This window comes from Elephas maximus, chromosome 18 (assembly GCF_024166365.1).
Source record: "Elephas maximus indicus isolate mEleMax1 chromosome 18, mEleMax1 primary haplotype, whole genome shotgun sequence".
Taxonomy (NCBI): Eukaryota; Metazoa; Chordata; class Mammalia; order Proboscidea; family Elephantidae; genus Elephas; species Elephas maximus.
The window spans coordinates 45180846-45206744 of NC_064836.1; the positions used below are offsets into that span (position 1 = coordinate 45180846).

General features: G+C 37.0%; 1 long non-coding RNA gene across 20 annotated transcripts in view; it reads right to left on the bottom strand.

The window, feature by feature from the left end:
• The window catches only part of LOC126061472 (uncharacterized), a 597975-nt gene that overhangs the window by 188872 nt on the left and 383204 nt on the right, over window positions 1-25899 (bottom strand). For 15 of the 20 annotated variants that reach the window (XR_007513790.1, XR_007513792.1, XR_007513796.1 and 12 more), the window contains one exon: window positions 7437-7516. The exons of the other annotated variants lie outside the window; for them this stretch is intronic. This is a non-coding gene — a long non-coding RNA (uncharacterized LOC126061472). The remainder of the gene's footprint in view (window positions 1-7436; window positions 7517-25899) is intronic. 20 annotated transcript variants of the gene reach the window in all.

A 25899-nucleotide genomic window follows, 5' to 3' on the forward strand; every position in this document is an offset into this window, starting at 1 on the left:
TATTTAATATTAAATAAAGCAGTGATCTTTAATTATATACATAATATAGATATTTACAGATTAAAACTGTTAGTATGAAGTCTAAGGAATAAATACAATTTCAAGAACTGGAAGAGACAAAATCTGGAAAATAGAAAACACTTTCGAATTATTTCATACCCTCAGTCACAGACTGAAAGAACAAAATGAATGAATAACTTAACACTCCAGTTAAGTGATTTTATTATTGGGAATGTCTGTTCCCTTAAAATGCATCAAGTGCCTGTTTCTCATCTGGTTTATTCCTGTGTTTGAGTTTCTTTATCTTCAATGTAATTACAATGAATTGTATTATAAACAAACGAAAAAGACAAACCCACTGCCATCAAGTCGAATCCGAATCATAGTGACCATAAAGGACAGGGTAGAGCTGCCCCACAGTGTTTCTGAGGAGCAGCTGGTGGATTGAAACTGCCCACCTTCTGGTTAGCAGCCTAGCTCTTAACCACTGTACCACCAGGGCTCCAAATTGTATTATAGTCTCCCTATTTTTGTTCCGAAGTGCTGCTTTAGGTTCAGGCAACTTTAACTCTTCAGATTAAATGTTCAGAGTCTTCATAATTTTTTGGAAGCTAGAATGAAATAATGATGCTAATACAAACTTAGCTTGAGATCCTAATGCACTATATGTGCTCTAATAATAATTTCTTTTGCTGAAACTCGAACATAGTAATATAATTTATTGAAATGGAGATTAGGATCCCTCAGAAAGAAGGCACTGATGGCAAACAGGCCCCCAACATCATCTAACAAGGTCTTTTACCAAAGCATCCCCCAAACCGTGCAACTTACAACATTGCAAATATATACCCTTCAGAAGAAGTCTGAAATACTCAACAGCAGTGACAAAACACCTATCAGAATTCTGATGTGTCTAGTCTATACTTCACAAGTCCCATGTAAAATACGGTATATGGGCTGCTAATGAGGCTTTAGGGTTAAAATATCAAGACAGTTAAAAACATGATTAATTCCACATTAATCTTCTAGAGAAAAGATCTAATAAGTAATGAATTGTCATTACAAACCAAACCAAAAAGAAAAAAAAAAAAAAAACCCTGTCTTCGAGTCGATTCCGGTTCATAGAGACCCTATAGGACACAGGAGAACTTCCCACAGAGTTTCCAAGGAGCGCCTGGAGAATCGAACTGCCGACCTTTTGGTTAGCAGCTGTAGCACTGAACCACTATGCCACCAGGATTTCTGACCAAACAAAACCAGTAGGATGTAAATCTGAACAGACACGCAGATATGAACCCATAAACTTCACTTGTCCTGTCTTAGAAAATTTGGTGGCACTAATCCCACACATAACATCACTGTGATTAAATGTAACCAGAGCAGATATCAACAATGTTTACCACCACCAGGGATCTTAGCCAAAGTGCAAAGAATGCTGTTTGTCTTGGGCAACTACCCACCTCTGGGTAAACTTCCTTAAATCAGCCCTCAGGCACCCAGTGCCCTCATGCTGCCCTCTGGCTGCCTTAGGTTCTCCTCACCACTCACTCTCGTCCTTCCTTAGCAGCAACTCTCTGCTTCAGTATCAAACTTCCAATGATTTCCACATCTAGACCAAAACTCCTATTTCCTCAGGGTGACTGATTTTGGCAGGCCCTAAGCAAAATCCTAATCTGGTTATCTGATTAAATTAATTCAAGCTAAATTGTAAATGGCTAATAGCCCAGGTCGGCAGTTCAAACCCACCAGCTGCTCCACAGGAGAAAGATGGGGCAGTCTGCTTCCATAAAGAGTGACAGACTTGGAAACCCTACAGGGCAGTTCTACTCCTTCCTATAGGGTGGCCATAAATTGGAATCTACTCAACAGCAGAGGGCTTTAATAGTCTAAGAAGCTGAATAGCTGTCAATGTAATCTATAGAATAGGCAGAGGAGATGTATTGAACAGGAAACCTTAGTGCCCTTTGTTTATGCTTAAATTTCTTTCATTGCCTGCTTTTTTTGCTCCCTATCCATGCCCCCTCACCCCAACTCTCTTTCCTTTTTTTTTCCCCCTTTGGCTTAGACAGATGAAGACCGGGTCAGAAATACGGCACTCCACTTTTGATGGCTCCAGTAACCAGCTGCCATGGAGTCGAGCCCCACTCATGGTGACTCCATGTATGTACGAGTAGAACTGTGCTCCACAGGATTTTCAATGGCTGATTTTTTGAAAGTAGATCACCCAGCCTTTCTTCCCTGGAGCATATTAACCCTTTGCACCACCCAGGGACTTCTTTTGATGGTTACTTATTTCTATATCGGTTTCTAGATGGGAATTAAACTAAGGCAATCACTATCTTTCCCAAGGCAAATACAACTTCTTCATTTATCAATGTTGGCAGTAACTACCCTCTTAACATTCTCCTTTCTGGTGACTGTTTTTAAATCTGTATTGAGAAAAAAAGATTCAACTAATTTTTAGGATTACATTTTTGCTTCTTTTAATGATCTGTCACCTATTTAAAACTTGAATTGTGCTCCTGGAAGCATCAAAATAAGCTGTAATTTTTTATTATTGTTATTTTTTTGTTATTATTATTCAAACACTTAGCCTGCCAAAAATGGCAACTATAGATCAGAACAGCTTTCTGTTCTGAGAAATGTTAGCCACCTTTTATAAATAATTGCTGATATTTGAATCAGGGAATCAATGCAAAATCTATCTATATATCATATATTCACTATTATGATTATTCCTTAAAAATAGTCATTAACGAGGAATATCATGATTTATATTTTCCAATTAATCACCATATTTAATACTTAATACTTTTTCTGTGCCAGGTCGTGTTCTAAGTCTTTGCATATAATCAGTCATTCAATCCTCAAAAGAAATCATGATTTGTGCATTTTTATATACTTGATTTTAACAGACGTGGAAATTTAAAGCCTGGAGAATTGACGGTACCGGCCCAGGAACACGGAAACCCTGGTGGCATAGTGGTTAAGTGCTATGGCTGCTAACCTAAAGGTCGGCAGTTCATATCCGCCAGGCGCTCCTTGGAAACTCTATGGGGCAGTTCTGCTCGGTCCTATAGGGTCGCTATGAGTTGGAATCGACTCGACGGCAATGGCTTTTTCTACGGGCCCAGGAACACAGAGTATGCAAATCGTATACAAAAATCACTGTATGTACATGAAAATGTACCATCTACTCCTTCAGGTATGTATGTTTCTTTAAAAAAATGTAAGCTATCCATGAACACTGATACTCTTTCAAGGTCAGCTGTCAGTCGATCAGTCTTCAGCTTGGGGTCAACAAATGGGAGTTAGACTTTGTTAACAACTTGCCTTGCATGGACAACAAATCAATTTCTGAGAGTATCTTAGAATAACCTGAAAGAAGGCTAGTGAATGTGATACTCTAGGTGGCTGGAGCAGTAAGCAGCATTACTTCCAGGTCACTTCCTAAGGGATGGTCTAGAGGCAGCCAGGTCAGGCTTTGGCAGGCGTTGGACACCCCTAGTGGTGAAAAAGTGAACTGACTAGACAAAGACCGCCCCCCCCAGCCAAACAAAAAAACAAAAAACCCATTGCCGTGCAGTCCAGCCGATTTCTACTTCTAGAGATCTTATAGAACAGATTAGAGCTGCCCCATAGGGTTTCCAAGGAATGCCTGGTGGATCTGAACTGCCAACATTTTCGTTAGCAGCCATAGCACTTAACCACTACACCACCAGCATTTCCATATATATTTATAAAAATTTTTTTTTTTATTTTTTAAAAAATAAAGGTGGCTATAATTTAATATTGGTATCGTTCTTTCTATTAAAAAACGGAATTTTGCCATACTATGTAACTTGACTGACTTGATTTTGTTTTCCCTCAAAATATATCATGGAAACACTTCCAAGTCAGAACCTACAGTCCTATTACTTTTAACACATTTACCTAGTAGTATAGTGTCTTAGAAATCATTTATCTCTTCTATAATGGCTTGGCTTTTTCTCAAGCTAGGTTTTCACACATTTATATGCATTATTTATTTTATTAAGGGTCTAAGTTCTAACTCATTACCACTTCTGTTTAATTTTCTAGAAATTTAAGCTCATAGCTATATCTAGTGTGTTTAATCATAGGAATACTGTATATTTGTTCTCTATTATCTGGCAGAAATAAGATACTGAGGTCTTGGAAAAGGTACTTTATCCAATTACCTCTTGTACATTTCACATTGTATATTTTGGGTGGTAAGAAAGTATATCTGAAGCCAAATGACCGGGTTTAAAATACCCTGTGGATCATAGTTAAGTATGTAAAAATTTAATAAACTTAAATTTCCAGTTACCCTAGCCAAAAGTTTATGTTCAAGAAATATTAAATGACCATCATAAAAGTAAATCCTAAACGTTGGGATAGGTGGTTAGGCAAAGCATTCCTCTGAGGATTCTAAGGAAAAGTGAAACTTGCTGAAGGAGGCAGAGTTGAGTGGGGTCATCCATGCAACAGCGGCTCTATTTCCATCCCTTTCTGTTTATCCCCCTTGGCACTAAAGGGACCCCTGTGTACAGAGATGTTTTGCAGCTGTGCAGAAGAAGACAAGCATCTGGCTGAGAAATAATACCATAGCTCAAAGCAATGTTTGGCCTTCTACATTGATCTTATTGAATTTCAACTTTTTCTTCTGGAAAAGAGATTCACTAAGAGAAGAAAAACATTACAAAAGAAAAAAGAAAAAAAAAACTTCTGGGACCATGTCAAAAGCTAATAGGCTTCAGATATAAATGAGAAATGTTTTTGCCATCAAAGAGAGACACGAGCTGGCACAGGGCTCCTCCTTGGGTTTGTCAGAAACCAGTATGATCTCTCCCGCTCCCCCCATCAAAGAAATCCCCAAAGGATCTGAACGATTTTTTTATAATGAGTATTTAATGAAAAAAATAAAAAGTTATTATTTGACATGGACACAGACTAAGAATCTTTGTTAATACAGTTCGGTGAACATAAAATGCACTGTTGGAATAAACAACTTCATGATTCGGAATGGAGGTAGGGGGCCCTGTGTTCAAACTGGCAGGTCTAGGGATAGCAGGTAGAGCAAATACTTGCTAGACATTCCAGGCAAGAGAAAGAAAAATTATAACTGGATCAGACTTGTTTTTATAAATGTGAGTAAAAATATCATGAAAGCAGGAGAGCTTAATATTTATGTAACAGGGGCAAGTATCAGGAGAATATTTACAAACCAATTGATGCCTTTAAAAAAATATGTGCTCAGACACAGAATAGATGAAAAGTTATGTAAAGGTTTGTAAAATTACTAGAAATGAGCAGAAATGGGGTTATATATACATGTATATATATATGAGCCCTGGTGATGCAGTGGTTAAAAGCTCACCAAAAGGTCAGCAGTTTGAATCTACCAACCGCTCCCGCTCCTTGGAAATCCTATGCAGCAGCTCTACTCTGTCCTATAGGTTGGCTATGAGTCAGAACTGACTCGATGGCAACGGGTTTGGTATATGTGTGTATACACAAACACACACACACACAAACACACACACACACACACGTTTATTTCTAAGAATAACAATTCAAAATTTGGCTGAGGTGTTAGAGACTAACAAAAGGGAAAGTACTAACAAAACCCTTTTGAATTGTTTTTATTCCTCTGAAGATCTATAATATAAAAAAAACCCTCAAAAGGATACAAATTTTACAGCCAATCCCACCTGAAATATTATTGAAAATAAATATACTAGAACTCCACTTCTTTCAGAAACCTTCATTTTAATTAATTGCATTTGTTCTAAATTCGTAGCCCCATGGTAGCTCATGTCTTTTTGTGTCAGCAGTATCTTTGAAAAACTGATAAAAACCCATTTACCAATCGATGGGAAATGAATATACACACAAAATATTGCATGTAATTTCAGAGCGATTCCTGATCATCTTATCTAAAGCTCACTGACCCCAATTCAAGGCCTTCTGGCCTATGAGAAAGATCTTAACTAAATGTGACCACTGGAAGAAAAATCTAGTTCATGCCACTATGTCTTTGATTCCAAACCTGTTGCATTTTCCTGCATAGGATGGAGTGGGATAGTGGGGACAGTAGCAGACTACAGAGCAGAAGGGATGTTTTGCCATCTCCACCCTTGCTCCCAAACTAACTATGAACTCTCTTCCCTTATTTCTCTTTTATTCTCTCAACCTTCTACCACTCATTTTCTGGGAGATCCCACAGAGGGTCTTCTGGATAGAATGCAAAGTGAAACAGAGAAATGGAGGCATGCCTAATAATCGTTGTTATTCGCTTTATAGTCAGCTCTGACTCACGGTGACCCTGTGTACAACATAACAAAAAGTTGCCTAGTCGTGTGCCATCTCTGTGATCTTTGGATGTTTGAGTCCATTGTTGTAGCCATTGTGTACTGCCTTCCAACATAGGGGGCTCATCTTCCAGCACTATATTGGACAATATTCTGCTGACCTATAGGGTTTTCAATGGCTAATTTTCAGATATAGGTTGCCAGGCCTTTTTTCCTAGTCTGTCTTAGTCTGGAAGCTCTGCTGAAACCTGAGTGACTCTGCTGCTATTTCAAATACCAGCATCATAGCTTTCAGCATCACAGCAACACACAAATATCACAAACTGACAGATGGGTGGTGTATACCTAATAAATATGTTTCTAATACCCACTGTAGAAAACATACCAAGAAAAGAAAATTACCCATGACACTAGAGATTCTTCTAAACTAAATAAAACAAACTTGCTTTTGTATACTAATATAAAGTCCTTTAAAACCAGTTGCTGGTGAGTTGATTCTGCTTCATGGTGACCCCATGTGTGTCAGAGTAGGACTGTGCTGAGTTTTTGGAAGTAGATGCCCAGGTCTTTCTTCTGAGGTGCCTCTGGGAGGACTTGAACCTTTAACCTTTTGGTAATTAACCCAGCACATTAACCATTTGTACCACTAAGGAACTCCAACATAAAGTCCCATGAGCATCAAGAAATATTGATTTAATTGTTGCATATCTATTTTGAACAGTATGAAAAACCTAAAGTAATGATAACCAAATTTTAAGAGATTGTTAAGTCTTTGCTTCCTATTATACAAACCATATGCTATCTTAAGAAACTCCATGTTTGTAGGCGCACAAATATGTCTGTCCTAACCATACAAGCAATCTTGAGTTCTCCCTGCATTTGTGAAAATAAAATTAAAATAAGCTTTTTATATGACAGCCAAGTGTCTTTTATACCAAGTTTATTAAAATCAACTTACAGGAGCTGACAAAGTTTGATTCAGCTATGTTCATTATTTGCAACTATTTTTAACTGTGATTTTTAGCGTAAGGAGGTATTTTGTATGTATGCACTTAACAATTGCTAACTACTCAATGGAGTAACAGAAACCTGGTCACATTAGTGTATCTGCAAGTTACTTACCACTTCGTGTATCGCATTCTCTTCTCTGTTTGGATCTTGACCTGGAGAGTTTTCTTCATCTCAGAAGGAGCAAAAAACTCCTGAAAAGTATTTTGGATTATAAAATAATACATACAAATATTTCTCCCAAGTAATGATCAATATTCCTTAACTATTTTCAATATTTATTAGGAGATTTAGGTCCAGAAGCAATTAATATATCAGTAGATTGTCTCTAAGTATATGTGATTTTATTGAGCATTGTTAAGACATCAAAATGTGCTTATTCACCTTTGAAAAGTGTTAAATTCTTTTGTCCCTAGGGTTAACAGCTGGGTGATTAGCTGCTCTTGTTTTTAATGGACCTGTCTGAAGTGCTAACAGTTCCTAATTAGATAAATTAGACGAAGAAGTCATTAAGTTCAAGAATTGATGATTCAGAAAAGATACTTTTTTGATCTACAGATTTCCGATGGGAGGAAGAGTAAGTTGGAAATACCCATGATTTTATTTCCTGTCTCGCTATATTTGGTTTGATAAAATGGTTTTACTCAAGTAATCCTCAAAAGAACTGCTCTGAGTCCCTGAGAAGGAAGGCATTATTATCTAGAGACTCCCAACTTCTTTCATTCTAGTTTTTTTCCTGCTCATATTAGAATGAGTGAATTAGAAATGCCAAAGTCCTCTGTGTAATGCTGTGGCGTTATCAGCCCTGGGAGGAAAGATGTTGTTTGCAGGCTCCACTAAATAAAACAAAAGCAAAAACAACAAGCAACTACACCAACAAACCATGGGTGATTCATTTTAAGACAATTCAGCAACTCACTGACCTGGATTGGGAGGACAGGAAGATCACTTGAGTGATTTACAATGGAATATTGAAAGCAATAGAGACACGTCTACAATTGATGATACAATGTAACACTAGGAAATTAATTACAAAAGTCAGGGTCTTTCAGTTCTTTTCCAGTGGGTCAGGTTAGGCATCACCAAGATAGAATTTGTGTTGTACTTCAATGAAAAAACCAGCATATTTAAAGGTGGAGAGAAAGAGAGAGAAAGAACTATTCAGATTAAGAGAATAGCATGGGTTAGGAAGCAGAGGACAGTGTAATGGGAGAACATAACACATGGATTTAACCTCAGCCTAACTGGGGGAGTAGAGATAGAGGAAATAAGCAGAACGTGTCTAAAACAGGGATTAATGACTTTAGTTTGATGGCTAATTGAATTTGGAGTATCTATGGAAAATTCAGATCTAAAGCTCGGGATGGATAACCAAATTACAGGTAAAGACTGAGTGACTTGTATAAAGGTGGTAATGAAACCCTTGGCAGTACACACACGGCATGGTTAGAGAATAATTCTATGCAATGCCTATACTTAGCTCTTTATTTACTATTTTGGCTAAATGGTATACCAGCCACTTTTTATACCTCTGGACCTCATAGGTAGTATGTTATTTGGGTTCTAAGGCATTTAGGGTCTTTTTCGAAATGTGTAAAACTTAGCAGAACAGAGTTGGAGCCTCATTGTTATGTAGGTTGAGCATTCTATTAGGTGATGCTTCCTCAATGTGTTCGTTTTATAAACTTTTGCCTTTTTTTCCTTTATTTCTGTGAGATAAGGCTTGCAAATGTAATTATGACTTTCCTCTGTGACAGTTAGGGAGCCCTGATGGATTTATTTTGGTTTTTCTGTGTCATATTTGGAAAACCAGAAGTTCTCCATGTAAGCTAATGGAAAACCCATTGCCATTGAGTTGATTCCAACACAGCACCAGCTATAAATTCCCTATTTAGCTCTTGTCGGTATATTGTTATACCACAGATCGGTGGCAGTGGAGTACCACCCACCTTATTGGCGGCTTGTATTACCAGGTCATATTTCTCAAACTATGTATTTAAAAAACCAAAAATTTCAACACAATTAGTAAGCATGCATTCCAATACTGAAAATATATGCCAGCAAAAAAACTTTTTTAAATAAAAAATTGCTAATAAAAGGGTTTTAAGAGGCAAATAAAAGACGGTAAGGATGGAAAGAAACATTCAGGGAAGCAACAGGAGAACCAGAGAAAATGTATCTCGAATATTATGAGAAAGTAAGAGGTTCATGGAAAAAGGTCATGGCCGACATTACCAAATGATGCACTTAAGTAGCAGATTTAGCTATTGTATTTAGCTGTTAGAAAGTGATTTACCCTCTTTGAGGGAGCAGTTTCAGTGGTGTGGTGGGGAGAGAAACTAGACTGCATTAAGTCAAGGACTGGTTAGGGTAACAAATCAGTAAACTGGCCAATGCAAGAAATGGTCAAAATGAATGGGGAATTTAAGAAAAAGGCAGGGTTGGAAAAGTTTTCCAGAGAAAAAGACACATCAGAGAATGGAAAGGGGAATGCAAATACATCAAACAAGCATTATATAATATACATCAATTTAAAAATAGCATATTTTGAATGTGGTTTCTCCGTGATATTCACTGAAGAGGCGCATCAAGCCTTAGACTTCTCAGCTCAGGTAACTAATAGATCACTTTGAACATCAGCATATCAAGTGGTATAGTACTACCTACAAATTACGAAGAAAGAATACATGTAATGTGTGTGTGCGTGTGTGTTTAATCCTCACAGTTTAAAAATGTTTTTTGATAAGAGGTGCATGCTTACGTCAAGCAGAGGCTTACAGAGCTCTGAAACATAATCTCACTATGAAAGTTTCAAAAAGATTACAGGGCAAACACCTGCAAAAAATGAACAATTTTTTGCGTTTTTACAAACCTCTAAAATACTCTTAACACGTGGAAAGTAATGGTATCATTCAAAAAACCATTCGAAAAAGCAAAGTTTTTCCAACTGAACATTCCTCACGTTACTACGACTATGAATATATTTCTCCAAGGATAGAACGGCTGCTTACATATCAGGCAATCTGAAATTGACATTCTAAAAAAGTAATTGAATAGTATTCTTCCTAACTGTCAAGGTCATGAAGGAAAAAGGAAGATTTCAGAGTAGTCAGACTAGAAGAGATTAAGGTGACTTGAAAATTAAATGTAATGTGTGTTCTTGGATTCTGGACTGACAAAAACCACAAGAATGAGACAACTGAGGGAACTTGAATAAGGTCTATATAAATAGTTAATAGAATTGTTTCAATGTTAATTTTCTGGTTTCAATAATTGTACTATGGTTATGTAAGATGGTATATCTGGGGAAGCTGGCTGAAAGGTATAAGGACATTTCTGTACTATTTTTGAATTTCTTTTGTAGTCTGAAATTATTAAAAAATAAAAAGTCAAAAAAAAGAAAGACTTCTACCCAAGGAAAAAATGGGTCAAGAACCCTATGGAGGGGGCGGGGGGTAATAAGGGAGCAAAATTGATGATGCAATTTTAAGTACCATATTTCTCTTTCTTTCTTCTTCTTCTTTTTTTAATCAGCTGAAAACTACCTGTACCAAGTGACATTAAGAAAATACACCAAAAAATGCCTGGGTTCCAAAGAAATAAATTCCCTGTTTACATGTGAAGTGGTCTATGCATATTTTCAGAAATAAGTTAATAAACAGAATCTCAGAATGTGATTTTCAACTCTGCATTTTCATTTCTAACAATGTAAAAAATATAATCGAGGGCAATCTGGAAGTTGCCATGCCGTTCTAATTTTGAGTACCTACTTTCTGCAAGGCACTACTTAAAACATGTGAAACAGGGTCTCTGATTATGAAGAGTGTCTCATCAAAATTCCATCAAAAATTTTCAAACATGGAAAATTATACATGTTTCCCAACAAAAGTATTTCATAGAATGTGTTATTAATAATGAGGCAAGCAAAGTCATCTGGGGATGTGGAAGGAGGGAACATTTGGATTGCCTCACAGGAGCCCAGACAAACAGCTGTCCACCAAGGACAGCATGAGAAAAACTAGTTAAGGAGGCAAGGTCACTTGAAGGCACTTATGGGTAGTGATTGAGACATAAAGGTGAAGTAAAGTTTAGGAAGAGGAAAAGCCTAAGCAAAAGCATGGGATAGAAAAATGAAAGGGTTGTTTTGATTATTTAATTCAAATGAGAGGGGAGATAGAGGAATTTCAGGGTTGGAATTCACTGAGCGACAGGATCTGAGGAAGACAGTTTGGGTCTTACTGAGCCTTGGGCTCCTAGAAAATTATCCGTTCCGACTACATACTAACCCCTCCCTCATTTAAGTCCAGTTTAATTAAATGCTGCTTAACACATTTCTTTCCCCAAATTCTGCATATTTCCATAAAATCCAAAGTATGAAATACAAAGTTCAGTTGCCCTCTCCAAAATGGACCTGGCAAATTCCCAAGCTGCTGGTTCTTGAAATAATTCTCTAAGTGCATTGTTTAGAACGTAACCAATTACTATTCACCTGCCCATTTCCAAAAAGGCAACATTTCAGATTGTCCTACAACTTAAGAGCAAGCTGTCAGCTGAGGAGTTACAAAACTAAAAACCTCTTCTTAAATTGAATACAAATTTCATTCTAACAATCACTGCTAAAACATTTTAGCAGGATTTGCTCTATGAAACAATAGTCTCACAGTATGTTAATTGATCATAAAAACAAAAACAAAAACTCGTTGCCATCGAGTCGATTACAACTGAGACTAGAACTGCCCCACAGGGTTTCCAAGGAGTGCCTGGTGGATTCAAGCTGCCAACATTTTGGTTAGCAGCCGAACTCTTAACCACTATGCAACCAAGGTCACGGTAAAAAAAAAAAAAAAAAGTATTCCCTCAGGAAATAAATTTGATAAACATCAGGTTAAGCAAGTTAACCACATTTCTTTGCTGTTGGAGTTATTAGAACCTTGAAACCATTCATGAGAATTAGAATATTTAATGGGGAGAGAGATAAAACACAGTTACACAGACTCAATAGAGATCTAGTGATACAAGTGTCCCAGACAACATGCATTGGGAAACAAGACCCCAGATGCATGTCTACAGAGCCCCCATTTGTAGATGAACTAGTTTAACTGAATACCTATGAAGAGAAGAGATACTTCTCTAAAATAATTAGATTTCTGAGCACCTCTTGGTCTTGCAATTTCAACTTTTCCAATTAATGCTGTTTTTTTTTTTTTGGACATTTTTTTCTCTTTGAGGAAATGGCTCTTCTTTTAAAGTGGAAGTTAGTGGGAAAAAGAATTCATGAGCAAATTTGTCTTTTTCTGCCAATTTCTCAGCGTAGGGAACACTAGGTTAACTGGAAACTTATACTTCATTCATCTTATAGCCTGTTTAAATCATTTTTAAGTGAACAGTTTGATAATCAGGTTCACCCACCCACACACACCCACCCACCCACACACACAAAGCCATCACAATACAAAACTGGAAAAGTAAACCACTATATTTCAAAAAACAATAAAAATATTTTTAAAATATGGAGTAGCAGTTTGGCAATATTTGTGTAGCACACAGGTCTCTAGGTCCTACTATAAGCCAGCAATAACATGTGTATCCATAGAATATGACAACATATTGTTGATAACATGGAATTAGTTCATAATTCCATGTATTGGATCAAAATCAGAGTAAAGGTTTCAAATCATATTACAGTCCTGCAGATGGAGAAGTGAAAAGTATGTGAATGTCTAGCACTACGATCTGGGTCAGCAGCAAGGATGACACTCATCAAAAACGTTAATACATCAAACTTCCTTTCAAAAGGTACAATACATAGTCATCAGGTTCTTTTATTGAGAACTATGCATTTTGTGATTGTAATAGGGATTGAGATCCAAACTAATTATCATATCTGCCATTATATTTCTTAATCACACGTATGCTAATTATTATGTCACTTTCAATAGACTATTTACATAATCATGATTATTTTTGGTTTACAGCAATCTCAATTACAAGCAGTAAGATTATTCTCTCTCAAGTGTACAACCAGAATTGACAGACACGTTGCAGACACTATATACACTGCAAAAGAAACCATAATGTATGTTTTAATACAATCTTTTGTTTGGGGAGTTTATCAGCATCAAAAATCATCCTTTTTCTAACAGAGTTCTATAATTAGATCCTCCCACAAATAATAATTTACTTAATTGGGACAGATTTCCAAGCTCCTTTATTTAGAAAGTGAATTTTTTTGGAAGATGTAAGTCTCGGGGCAAACTGTCAGATTTGATAGTCCCTGATCCTAATAAGGATTCCTTGGGTTGGGCAAACAGATAGTGCACTCAGCTGCTAACCAAAAGGTTGCAGAATTGAGTCCACCCAGAGGTGCCTTGGAAGAAAGCCTTGTTGATTCCAACTCTTAGCAACCCTATGGGACAGAGCAGAACTGCCCCAGAAGGTTTCCAAGGAGTGGCTGGTGGATTTGAACTGCTGACTTTTTGGTTATCAGCTGACCTTTTAACCGCTGTGCCAGCAGGGCTCCTCCAAAAAATCAGTCACTGAGACTTTTGTGGAGCACAGGTTACTCTGACACACATGGGGCTGCCATGAGTCAGAATCAACTCAAGAGCAACTGGCCCCGTGGTGGCGGCTTTTAATAAAATGTACCTGTTACTCCAACTCTCTCCCGATTGCTATTACATTTTTTTCCCTCACCAATTTCGACAATCTTAATTCTCCTCTATTATCAACTAAACCAAGCAACGTCAATGAGGAAGACATTGCTGTGTTTGTAATAGCATCTAGAAAAAGTTTTCAGTAAAAGTTTGATGGTTGAAATGGAGCAATACTTTATTTCAAAACATTGAATTCTTAGATATAATATTATTTGGAATACAGAAATAAAAGGTTTGCTAAGGCAAAATTAGGCCTTTCTTCTAGAAATGAGTGTCTTGAAATGGAAGTGTAAGACGTAGGCAGCCATGTCTGGTGAAGGGGAATAGCAAGAGGAAGGAAGTCTTAAAGAAAAGCCTTCAGTTGGGGCCAATCCCTAGTGCGACAGGAGACTATACATTGGATGTGATATAAACGGTGCGTGTGTAGTGGGGGTAGGAGGGGAGGAACAGTGGGTGCAGATATCAGGGGGAAGAAACAAAACTCATGGCTGATGAGACAACAGTGTGCATTACATCCAAAAGGTGAGTTGAAGTCAGCTTTCCATTCTAAATTCCTTAGGAAGAGTGTGAGGTCCTGGACAAGGCTGATGGGGTAGAGTTAGATTGTATTTCTCAGGCTGTCTTCTGAATATTGTATATGCTTACATGGGTACTGAATGGAGTTCCAGGGGTTGTCTAAGAGAGCAATGATGTCATTTTTTTCCTTTCTCTTGGACCCCGGCACCATAATTCCAATTATTTACTGAGTCCCTGGGTAGTGCAAATGCTTAACATGGATGGTAACTGAAAGGTGGGTGGTTCGAGTCCACCTAGAGGCACCACAGAGAATGACCTGGTGATCTATTTCCAAAAAATTAGCCCTGAATACTCTATGGAGCACAGTTCTACTCTGATATACAATTCTGAATCAGAATTGACCCCATGGCAGCTGGTAACTGGTAAAGCAGTATGTCTCACCATCAAACTCAACTGTGAAATCAAACACATTTCCCCACAAAAGCAAAGCAACAATTCTTTCTGATTTGTTTTTGTCAGTGGTACTTGATTCTTGAAATAAACTAAGCTTGATTATTTATGTATAATCTCTGTTGACTAGTCACTAAGTCTTGTCATTTTTTTTTCTGTTCCTTTAGTCACTTACAAAATTTCTGGACACTTTGTATCTTACCTGTCCCATATCGATGCTGGCAATTTTTACTTATCCTCCCCAAGTCTAGATCAGGGTTTCTGAATCTAAACTCTGTTGACATTTTGGGCTGGACAATTCTTTGTTGTGGGGAGCTGTTCTGGCATTACAGCAGCAACCCTGGCCTCTACCCACTAGATGTTTGTAGCATTCCCTGTAGTCGTGTCAAGCAAATATGTCTCAGCTATTGAAAATATTCACTGGGGGTTGAGAACCATGGGTAAACGCTGACTTCTGATTGACCTGTACACCACTGCTGAACTTAGCTTCCTTGTGTCTGACCTAGTACGGGCATGTGACACAGTTGGTCACTCTCTCTTCTTTGAGACACTTTCCTCACTTGATTTACTTGGTTTCCCTCTACCTTTTCAGCCATATCTTCCCAGTATCTTTTATAAGTTCTTTTTTATCTTGCTGACCTGTAACTGTTGTAATGTTTCGGGGCTCAGTCTTTGGACCTCTCATCTTTTCTATCGTCAGTCACTCCATAAGTGACATCCATATGCAAATTTATATTTTTAGGCCCAAGCTTTCCTTAGAAATCCAGACCCATATACCCAACCTCTGCTTATATTTGGAAGAGAAATTTAAGTTTTCAATGATTTCGTTCCACTTGGATCAACAGTGTCCCTGGAAGGAACAGTCAAGAAATCAAACCACAGATTGCACTGGGCAAATATGCTGCAAAAGACCTCTTTAAAGCTTTAAAAGGCAAAGATGTCACTTTGATGACTTCCATTCTTAGGCCCTGCCTGACTTTCAAAAAGCTGTATAACAACCATGCTATCTTAGGTATCTAGTGCTGCTATAACAGAAATACCACAAGTGGGTGGCTTTAACAAACGGAAATTTATTTTCTCATAGTTTAGGAGGCTAAAAGTCTGCACTCAGGGTGCCAGCTCTAGGGGAGGGCTTTCTCTGTCTGCCAACTTTTGAGGAAGGTCCTTGTTTCTTTGAATTCCTGCTCTTCGATATCTTCAGGTGGCTTGACATCTCTTCCCCCACCTCTGCTTGCTAGATTGCTTTTAATCTCTTTCGCATCTCATAGAGTGACTCTAGATACACTCTGCACTAATATTGCCTTATTAAAATAACAAAGACAACCCATTCCCAGGTGGGATTACAATTGTAGGCCTAGAGGTTAGAACTTACAACTTATGTTTTTGAGGGACATAATTCAATCTATAACACTATTCAAAACCAAAATTTGGATTCGTGGGCTGAAAAAGAAAGAAAATATTTGAACTCAAAAAACTGCCAGAAAATTCAACCCTTGTGACAGCCATACTGAAAGACAACCAAGTGATTTAAGAAAAATAATTTAAAAAAAAGTGTTTTCTATTTTATTTAAATTCTTCAAATTTTGACCCCAAAGGACCTGGGAGAAGATGCAGTATTTAAGACAAGTAACTCTGTAAATATTTTAGAATTTAATTCTGAAGGTGAGTTTACTACATATTTGATTATGGAAATCTTAATAATCATATATAGTTAAGGAAAAGTTAATAACACCTGTAATTTTAATATATGCCACCTGTATGCAGCTTCATATATGATTTTCCATGTGGTTCAAACTTTTATTTTGATAAAATCGAGATTTTAAAAATTTGATAAAATGAATTTTATTACAAGCTTTAGCAAATAACCTTGATTGTGATCCTATTAAAATTTTAAGTGTGAAAGCAATAAATATGTTCTCACACTGGGGACACAAGTTTAAAAAAATTAATTTCACACTGAAAATTTTTCCAAAAAAATTGGTTTCTAATTCAGAACTCAAATTTGTAGATTAAGATAAGATTTGTTCAAGTTTTCATGTAGTACTCTGTGGGCATTTGTTCTTCCATTAAGTTTTTTGTTTTTTTTTTTCCCCTCACCATTTGAGTGCCTTTCATTCCTAGGTGGGAGTTTCAGAAAGATGATGAGTCAGGACTTAGGATGTCTGTGGCACAGTTTATACGTTTGATCATATTAGAATCCTAAGAGCATTTTAATTTTTTTACTGGCGTAAAAATTCCTATAGCAATTAAAATAGATGAAGTATGATGCATTTTTCACAGCTGGACCAATAAACAACATCATGATAAACAGAGAAAAGACTGAAGTTGTCAAGGATTTCCTTTTTCTTGGATCCATAATCAACAGCCATGGAAGCAGCAGTCAAGAAATCAAAAAATGGATTGCATTGGGTAAATCTGCTACAAAGGACCTCTTTAAAGTGTTGAAAAGCAAAGATGTCACCTTGAAGACTAAGGTGTGCCTGACTCAAGCCATGGTATTTTCAATTGTATCATATGCATGTGAAAGCTGGACAATGAATAAAGAATACCAAAGAAAAATTGATGCCTTTGAGAATTGTGGTGTTGGTGAAGAATATTGAATATACCATGGACTGCCAAAAGAACAAACAAATCTGTCTTGGAAGAAGTACAACCAGAATGCTCCTTAGAAGCAAGGATGGAGAGACTGCGTCTTACATACTTTGGACATGTTGTCAGGAGGGATAAGTCCCTGGAGAAGGACATCATGCTTGGTAAACTACAGGGTCAGCAGAAAAGAGGAAGACCCTCAATGAGGTGGATTGATGTAGTGGCTGCAACAATGGGCTCAAGCATAACAACAATTGTAAGGATGGCACATGACCAGGCAGTGTTTCATTCTGTCGTGCATAGGGTCGCTAATGAATCGGAATTGACTTAATAGCACCTAGCAACATTTTTCCAACAAATGATTAAGTAACTATTACCAGAGATGCAAAATTTTTTCCCATACGAAAATTTGTGATGTTGACTCTTCAAATAGCAAGAACTTATACTTCTTTGAGATAATGATATTTGATGTGCTTATGTTTGGAATGGCTGACCACAACGGTCATAAAAAATAGCTGATTTTTTTTTTCTTTCATTCCAAAGCAGTCCTCTACAAATTAAATTCAAAACCTGAGGAATTAAAATTAGTTTTAGGAAATTATCTCTTTAGACAAAAAAAAAAAAATATTTGAGAATAACCTGAATATTGCTTAGGGCTGCAGTATTCTGAAAATTTTAAATACGGAAACCAGTCTACAAAGTTAAAGGCATTTATCAATAGTAGAATTTTATACCAAAGCATAAACAAGAAACTAGTTGAAAGGATACAATTAAGCCACGACTAGATTGTGAAGAGCTGTGACAATTTAAAATATGTAAACTATCTTGAATGTTAGTAGTTCAAGAAATAAGTAAAGTGTCAACTATTTACAAATGTTGATTTCAAGATGCTCAACATTTTTATTGGTATGTTTAAAATGTTCTCTTTTTAACTGAGGAATGAAATTTTAAATGCTACCAGTAGAATGAAAGGAGGTATATTAAGCTTTAAGCTATTCTAAAAAATATAATACTCATACATGTAATTTAATGCAAATTTTATTTTTATATTTTTAATTGAAGTCATATTTGAGTCAACTTTCAACACAAAAAAATTCAAAGTCAAACAACAAAACATGCTAATCTATCAAAAAAAACATTTTTGGGAAACCAAGCAAATGCAACAAAATCCAGAATAATTTCACAGAAGTGGAATTCTTTAAGATACCACTTGGAAAGTCAACAATGAAAAAAGAAAAAGAAGAAGGGAAGGAAAAAAAAAAGAAAGAAAGAAAAGAAGTGAGCGCATGAGGATAGGAGGGAGAAAGAAGAAAAAAGACACAAGGAAAAAAAATTGAAAGATTAAAATATACTCCTCCAGTAACACTGATAAACTAAAACCAAACCCATTGCCATTGAGTCGATTCCACCTTGTAGCAACCCTATACCCTGCTGCCGTCAAGTTGATTCTGACTCATAGTGACCCTATCAGACAGAGGAGAACTGCCCCATAGAGTTTCCAAGGAGCGGCTGGTGGATTCTAACTGCTGACCTTTTGGTTAGCAGCAGTAGCACTTAACCACAACACCACCAGGGTTTCCTGTTCCCATATAGCAACCCTATACCCTGTTGCTGTCAAGTCGATTCCGACTCATAGCAACCCTATTGGACAGAACAGAACTGCCCCCATAGAGTTTCCAAGGAGTGGCTGGTAGGTTCGAACTGCTGACCTTTTAGTTAGCAGCCATAGATAGCCCTTAATCACTGCTCCACAATACATATTATAAGAAGAGTATCCCAACCATAAACTTTATCAGCTTGATACATAAATACCATAAAGGAAAGGCAATAAGGTAGTTGGCCAATTCTTTATGGATATACAGTCTTTCCAGTTTGCTATTCCATGTTTCCCCAGCAATCTGGAGGCTATCAGAGTCATGAACAGAAGAAAGAATATTTTAGAAGAGGAAACCCACTACCATCAAATAGATTCCGACTCACAGCAACCATGCAAGACTGAGTAGAACTGCCCCATAGGGCTTCTGGATTGTAAGTCTTTATGGAAGCAGACAGACTGCTACATCTTTCTCCTACAGAGGGCTGGTGGGTTCTGAACCACCGACCTTTTGGTTAGCAGGCAAGCGCTTTAACCACTGCACCACCAAGGTTCCTTTAGAAGAGGAAGGTGAGTTAAAAGAGGTATAAATATCTAAAAGTAATAATAAGCCTTCCCTAGATAAATTTCTTCTAATCCTAGGTAGAACATAATGTAGAGAAACTTATTTACTATTACAAGAACCTACTCTTTTCGCAAACAGAAAGGTGGTATTTGTAATCTCACATTTTAAAATAAAAACAACTTAGAGCTATCTCTCAAATACTTCTTGGAACACAGGGGAGATAATTTTCTCTGGTATATGCTTGATCCATCTTTTGGGGGAGTGGCAGAAGGGCAATTCCCTGAAAAGAAAATTATCACTTGACATCTCTTCTTTTATGATGAAAAGGTTTATATGTGTATTTACTTAAAATTATAGCAGCTCTATATTGATTCATCCAGGCAAAAATCATTTACAATTTATTTTTACTTCAATGTATCACCAGGTACCAATTTACAATGTGCATTTCTTCCTTTTAGTCATTTAAGAACTATTTTATAAAGATCATTTCAATAAAGAATGAGGGAAGACCCATCTATATCTTGCATAAATATATTTCCAGTAACTGGAATTAAAAGCCCTTAGTGAAACACTATTCCTAAAAATAAATACATTTAGCAAACACAAATTATACATTTATCTCAAAGGTACTTTGTGAGCAGAATGTAAGTACACATTAAAACTAATAACTTTCACCTGCCCAAAATATTTTAAGTTCTATGTAGCCAAGTTCTCAATTTTGGGCAAAAATGAAAAGACCCTTTCAAATTTTCTCTATCCCAATACTGTTCAGAGGCATCTTCTCAAAACACATTTAAAATTATAATTTGAAGCATATCAAAACATTGGTCCCTGCAATGTGGAAGAATTCTTTGTAAGTCAGTAAGTGAGCATTTTGTGAGGAGGCAGGCATTTGCAAACAAGAAAATTATGGATTCTCTCATGTTGAAACAATGTGAAAGCAACCAGCCTTCTTATTATGTTGGGTGCCCAAGGTTCAATGGCATAATTCAGAAGATGCTCATGAGTCCACCTGGCATTTATTTCTTATAATATCTTGTGTTTAAAACATTGCCGCAACCAGGCACAAAGCATGCAGGGAACTCCACTTTAACACTCCATGTTGCAGTAATTGCCCTTTTTAAAGAGAAGGGTCCTTACAGACACGAGCACTATTGTGGAGTAGAAAAGTCTAACCACAAAGGGGAGCCAGGTCCTCTGGAAAGGTACAGATTTCAGGTTAGAAACTAGAAATTAATTAAAATATTTCTTAATCCATTAATAGTTACTCCCCAAGCATTGGTTAATATCAATACAAAAAAAAAAAAAAATCTCAGTATTAAAAATGGAAAAAAAAAAACTTTGTTTAAAATAATATCTTTAATTCATCACAGTTACAACTTAATAGTTGTAGTTATTAGTGTTACAACTAGGATTGTACTAAATTATATTGTACTAAGTATTGAGACAAGAACTTTGATGATTAAAGATACGATTTCCTTACATGTAAAACATTTACCATAGTGCCTATTATTTTTATTGTTATTATTTTATGGAAGGTAATGTCTGAGTTCAGGTATTTCAAAAACATGAAAAAAAAAACAAACAAACCTGTAGTCATGTTAGATTTTCAATAAATTATTGAAAATATTTTCAATAAGTTAAGGTCATTGAAAACACATTTACATGGACATGAACTACCCAGATTTACAAGTCAGTTATCCTGGTTATTTTCTAAGCAGTGTAGGAATTTTTTTTTTTTTTTCAGTTAGAACATGGAAGTTTCCTTTTCTTCAACTCCCAAGACAGTTTATGAAGTATACCATCCCATTTCTATCTTCACTTTTGCCCCGTGGCTCTATGAGCTGTCATAGAGTTAACTAGAAATGTTGAAAAAAAAAAAATCAACTTTCTTTAAATTGCCACATACGCCAATTTGGAATCAAATTGATGGCAGCAGCTTTTAATAGAAATCAAATACACCAAACAAAGAAAAAATACAATTGATATGCTTTAAGCAATTACACAAGATGCCATTAGTACATCAAATGCATCAACTTTTGCGCAAGCAACGGTCATGTTCCATGGGGACCACCGTGGAATAAGGACTGGCAGGGGCATGGCAAGGGGACCGACTGAGGGCACAGAAACAAGACAATAAAAGGCTTCACACTGAAATAGGAAACGGTATCTTTTTTTTTTTTTTTTCTTAGCAGCTCTGGCTATACGTTTCACCAGTATCCTAAACGGAGGAATCAGTAGTAACTATCAGGTCCACAGAGTGATTACGCAGCTTTTAAATTAATTGCAATGGAAATTTTTTATGTATGTTTTACATTAGATATTTAGAAAACTATGCATAACTTTCTATACCTCTTCCCCACCCCTCCCCAACTAATATTCTATTTTTATACAAAAACCTACCTTAAGAGGTTTTCCGAATTGGGAAGCAGGTTCAAACAAAGTAAAAATTCTCACTGATCCTGATGGAACAAATGTTATTTCTGGTTTGCCCCATCATCCTCTTTAACTTCTAACTCAACAGTATTTCAACAAATTTATCTTTTTATGGTCGTCATCAAAATATCACCAAAAGCAGTTTTTTTTAATAAACTGGGGGGGGGGGGTTAAAGTATATATATATATATTCTTTAGGATATGCATAGCTCAATAACTTGTTAAATGTAATTTCCCTGAAATATGAATGCAAAGATAGAAAACATATACAGAATTATTAAAATCTCTGACAAGTGTTTTCAAAAGATAAATTATCATTGGATAAGTTATCACCTCGTGCTTGTAGTTGGTAGACAGAACAGAAATGGGATAGAAGCTGTGAGAAAACAGATGGAAGTAATAACTGAGATAACATTGATGCTCCAGGAGAAAAAAAAAAAAAACTTAAAATTAGTAACAGCTAAGGGTTGGAGGCAGGAGCAGAAACAACTGCTCTGAGTTCCACACATAGGGCAAGAGTCTAGTCAGGAAACACATCTAGCACAGGAGTCTCTTAGAGAAAGTATGGCTTGTTTTGGATGCAGCTCTAGTTCCGACTCTCTTGAAACACACACATGTATTTGCAGGCTGATAAATGTAACTCTTCTCCAGAAAGTGGCATAGTGGTTAAGTGCTACTGCTGCTAACCAAAAGGTTGACAGTTCGAATCCACCAGGCGCTCCTTGGCAACTCTATGGGGCAGTTTTACACTGTTCTGTGGGGTCACTATGAGTCACAATCTGCTGGACGGCTGAGAGTTTGGTTTGTTTTTGTTTTTTTCCAGAAAGTATCCTCAAAACTTCTCAAGAGAGTTAATGGCTCTTGTTCAATATTTTCAAGAATTTGGATCATATCTCCAAATCATAATTCTGTATTGCTGGTACTCTTTCTCCCAACTCCTTGGAAACTCTACAGGGCAGTTCTAGTCTGTCCTATAGGGTCGCTATGAGTCAGAATTGACTCGACGGCAGTGGCTTTGGCTTTTTTGGGTTTGGTTTTCTCCCAAATCGGGCTGTGTGCTTTCTCAGGACAGAAAAATGCTTTAGTCATCTTATTATTTCTCGAGCCTAAAAACAGTACCTGCAATATAGTATTTATTCAAACCTTTCCTGTTGTTTGATTAGGAAGACCTATGCATTTTCAGTCTCTCCTATGACAATTTTTTAGGATTATGGTCTTTGTCCTGGCACTTATCGCAACCGTTTTAGACTGTTGTTGTTGTTAGGTGTCATCAAGTGGGTTTCAACTCATAGCAACCTTATGTACTACATAATGAAAACAGTGCCCAGTCCTGCGCCATGCTCACAAGCATTATTATGCTTGAGCCCATTGTAGCCACTGAGTCAAACCAGAGACGTCAGGCTACATCTGAATTAATGTAGAACAAGCATGTTCAAGGATTCTTTACTTCCTGACCTCTTTCTAATAGGTGAGAAGAATCCACACTTTATCTCTAAATTTTATTCATTTATAGGTGTACTTCCTTATTCCATGTTTGGGATTAACATACCCATGCGTCCAGAAATGGTTATCACCTTCTCTCTTTATTGTCTCTTAACCATTTAAACCTTTCAAATTTCTAGTTCTGAGGTGCTAGAAAATTATCAAAATGGCACATGCAGTTAGTGTAGTAGAGTTAGTTAAATCTTCAGATCATTGGAGTAGAGTTAGAATAGTGCCACTCTCTCAAAAAGTGGAATGACCTTGAACTAAAAGGGCAGGCTGATGTAACTGTCATTGGATCAAACATTTTACCAAATGTTAGCCTTTAGAAGAAAAAAGCTACAAATAGCTGTTAAATCAACAAAGTCAGAGGTAAATATATACTTGTACATTTGTGTGTATATTGTGTGTATATATACTCACACATACAAATATATGTATGCATTTGTATATCTTTTGTATATATATACATTTCATGTATACCCACAAAGTCACAAAGAATGCCAAAGAGGAGATAGGTATATTATGTTCATGAATGGTTTCCTTTCTTTATAGTAAGGTGACATAATGCTGGTACAGAGGAAGTTTTAAGTTAACACATAGTACACAGTGTTGGGTCAGCACAATGGAGGAGCACATAAAGGGTAAAATAAGGGGAAATGAGATAAAATGATGTATTCTCCATTAAATTTTTTTTTCTATTTTCTCCAAAAATTAACAGCATGTAGGAAAGCCAAAAGGATAGGCAGGACTCTGTCTAACACAAGATTTAAAAAAAAAAAAAAAAAAATTCTGTATTCTTGACTCATGGATGCAGGGGTGGGATGGAGGGAGGAGGAGCGGTGAGAAGCTATGGAGATCCCTGACTGTTGATGCTGGACTGCTTCCTTCTTTCGGACACTGTGGCTTTCTCAGAGGTGGTGAAGGAGGAAACCCACTAAAGAGCAGGAATGGAAAACAGTCGAGTCCTGCAAACACTGAGTGCCTCAGATGTGGTGCTGGCAGGCCCCCGTCTGCAGGCCCTGTGGTTAGAGGGTTGGAGTGTAGTCTTCAGCTATGAGGGCACTCAGAAAGCTCAGCTGGGGAAGGCTGTGACACCATGGCGGTGAGATTCAAACAGCAACATCCTGAGGTTTTGTCCTTGGGCATTAAATAAAGAAGGAAAAAATCCTCTCTGGTCTGTTTACCAAGTTTTTTTGAACTTAAAATAACCAGTATTTTCATCCTGAGAACTAATGACTAAAAAAAAAAAAAAATGACTTAAGGCAGTTATAAACAAAGTATCTGTTTAAAATTCAGAGTTTAGTCTGTTTGGCCATGGGGCGACCTTATTTAGCAGCACAAATTAAGTCTAAATATGGAAAAAGACAGGTGGTCAGTGTAGAAATTATACTGAAAGGTCTTTTTCCTCTGGCTGACAGAGCCAGCTCTTTGAAAGTCAGGGTGAGCTGGTCAGTTATCAGGGAAGGGTTGTTTGGGGACAGTAAGAAGACAGGGACACCGGGATGCTCTCTTTAGCGTCAAGGAACAGGATCAAGTCTTTACTCTGCTATGTGTCACAGCAACTCCCTGGGTGCCCCTTGTCTCATCTATAAAATGTGGATGCTGCTGCTGATGCCAACCCCTAAATGGCTGGTAGAAGACTTTGATGCGATCACGCAAAGGTAAAGATAAAATATCATGCAACTGTTATGTACGGTTATTTGGGGGGAGAATTTTTTTTTTTTTCCATGCTTGGAATGCCTAGTGAATGTAATGAGTAGAACTACAAAACAGTTAGATGTACTGTTGGGAAAAGACAAAATCAGAAGGTAATTTAGATTGTAGCTTTAAGCAGAGGTAACATATAACTCAAGATCGGTAGTATCTACCCAAGATAATTTAGCAACATCTGGTGTAATTGTACAGAAGGTTAACGTACTCAGCCGCTAGCCAAAGGGTTGGAGGTTCAAGTCCACCCAGAGCTGCCTTTGAAGAAAGGCCTAGAAAACTAATTCTGACAAAATCAGGTCCAGGATGGTACAAGCAGTTTGCACTTGGCTGATAAACAAAAGGTTGATGATTCAAACCCACTGAATGGCATCACGGAAGAAACAGGCCAGGCGATTTGCATCCATAAAGATTACAGCAAAGAAAACTCTATGGATAAGTTCTAGTCTGTAACACGTGGGTTCACCATAAGTCACACACACGGACACAAAGGAACCCCTATGGAACACAGCTCTCCTTTGACATACATCTGAAACAGATAGGGTCACAACTGGTTTAACTGGTGTAATATGTAGTATTGCT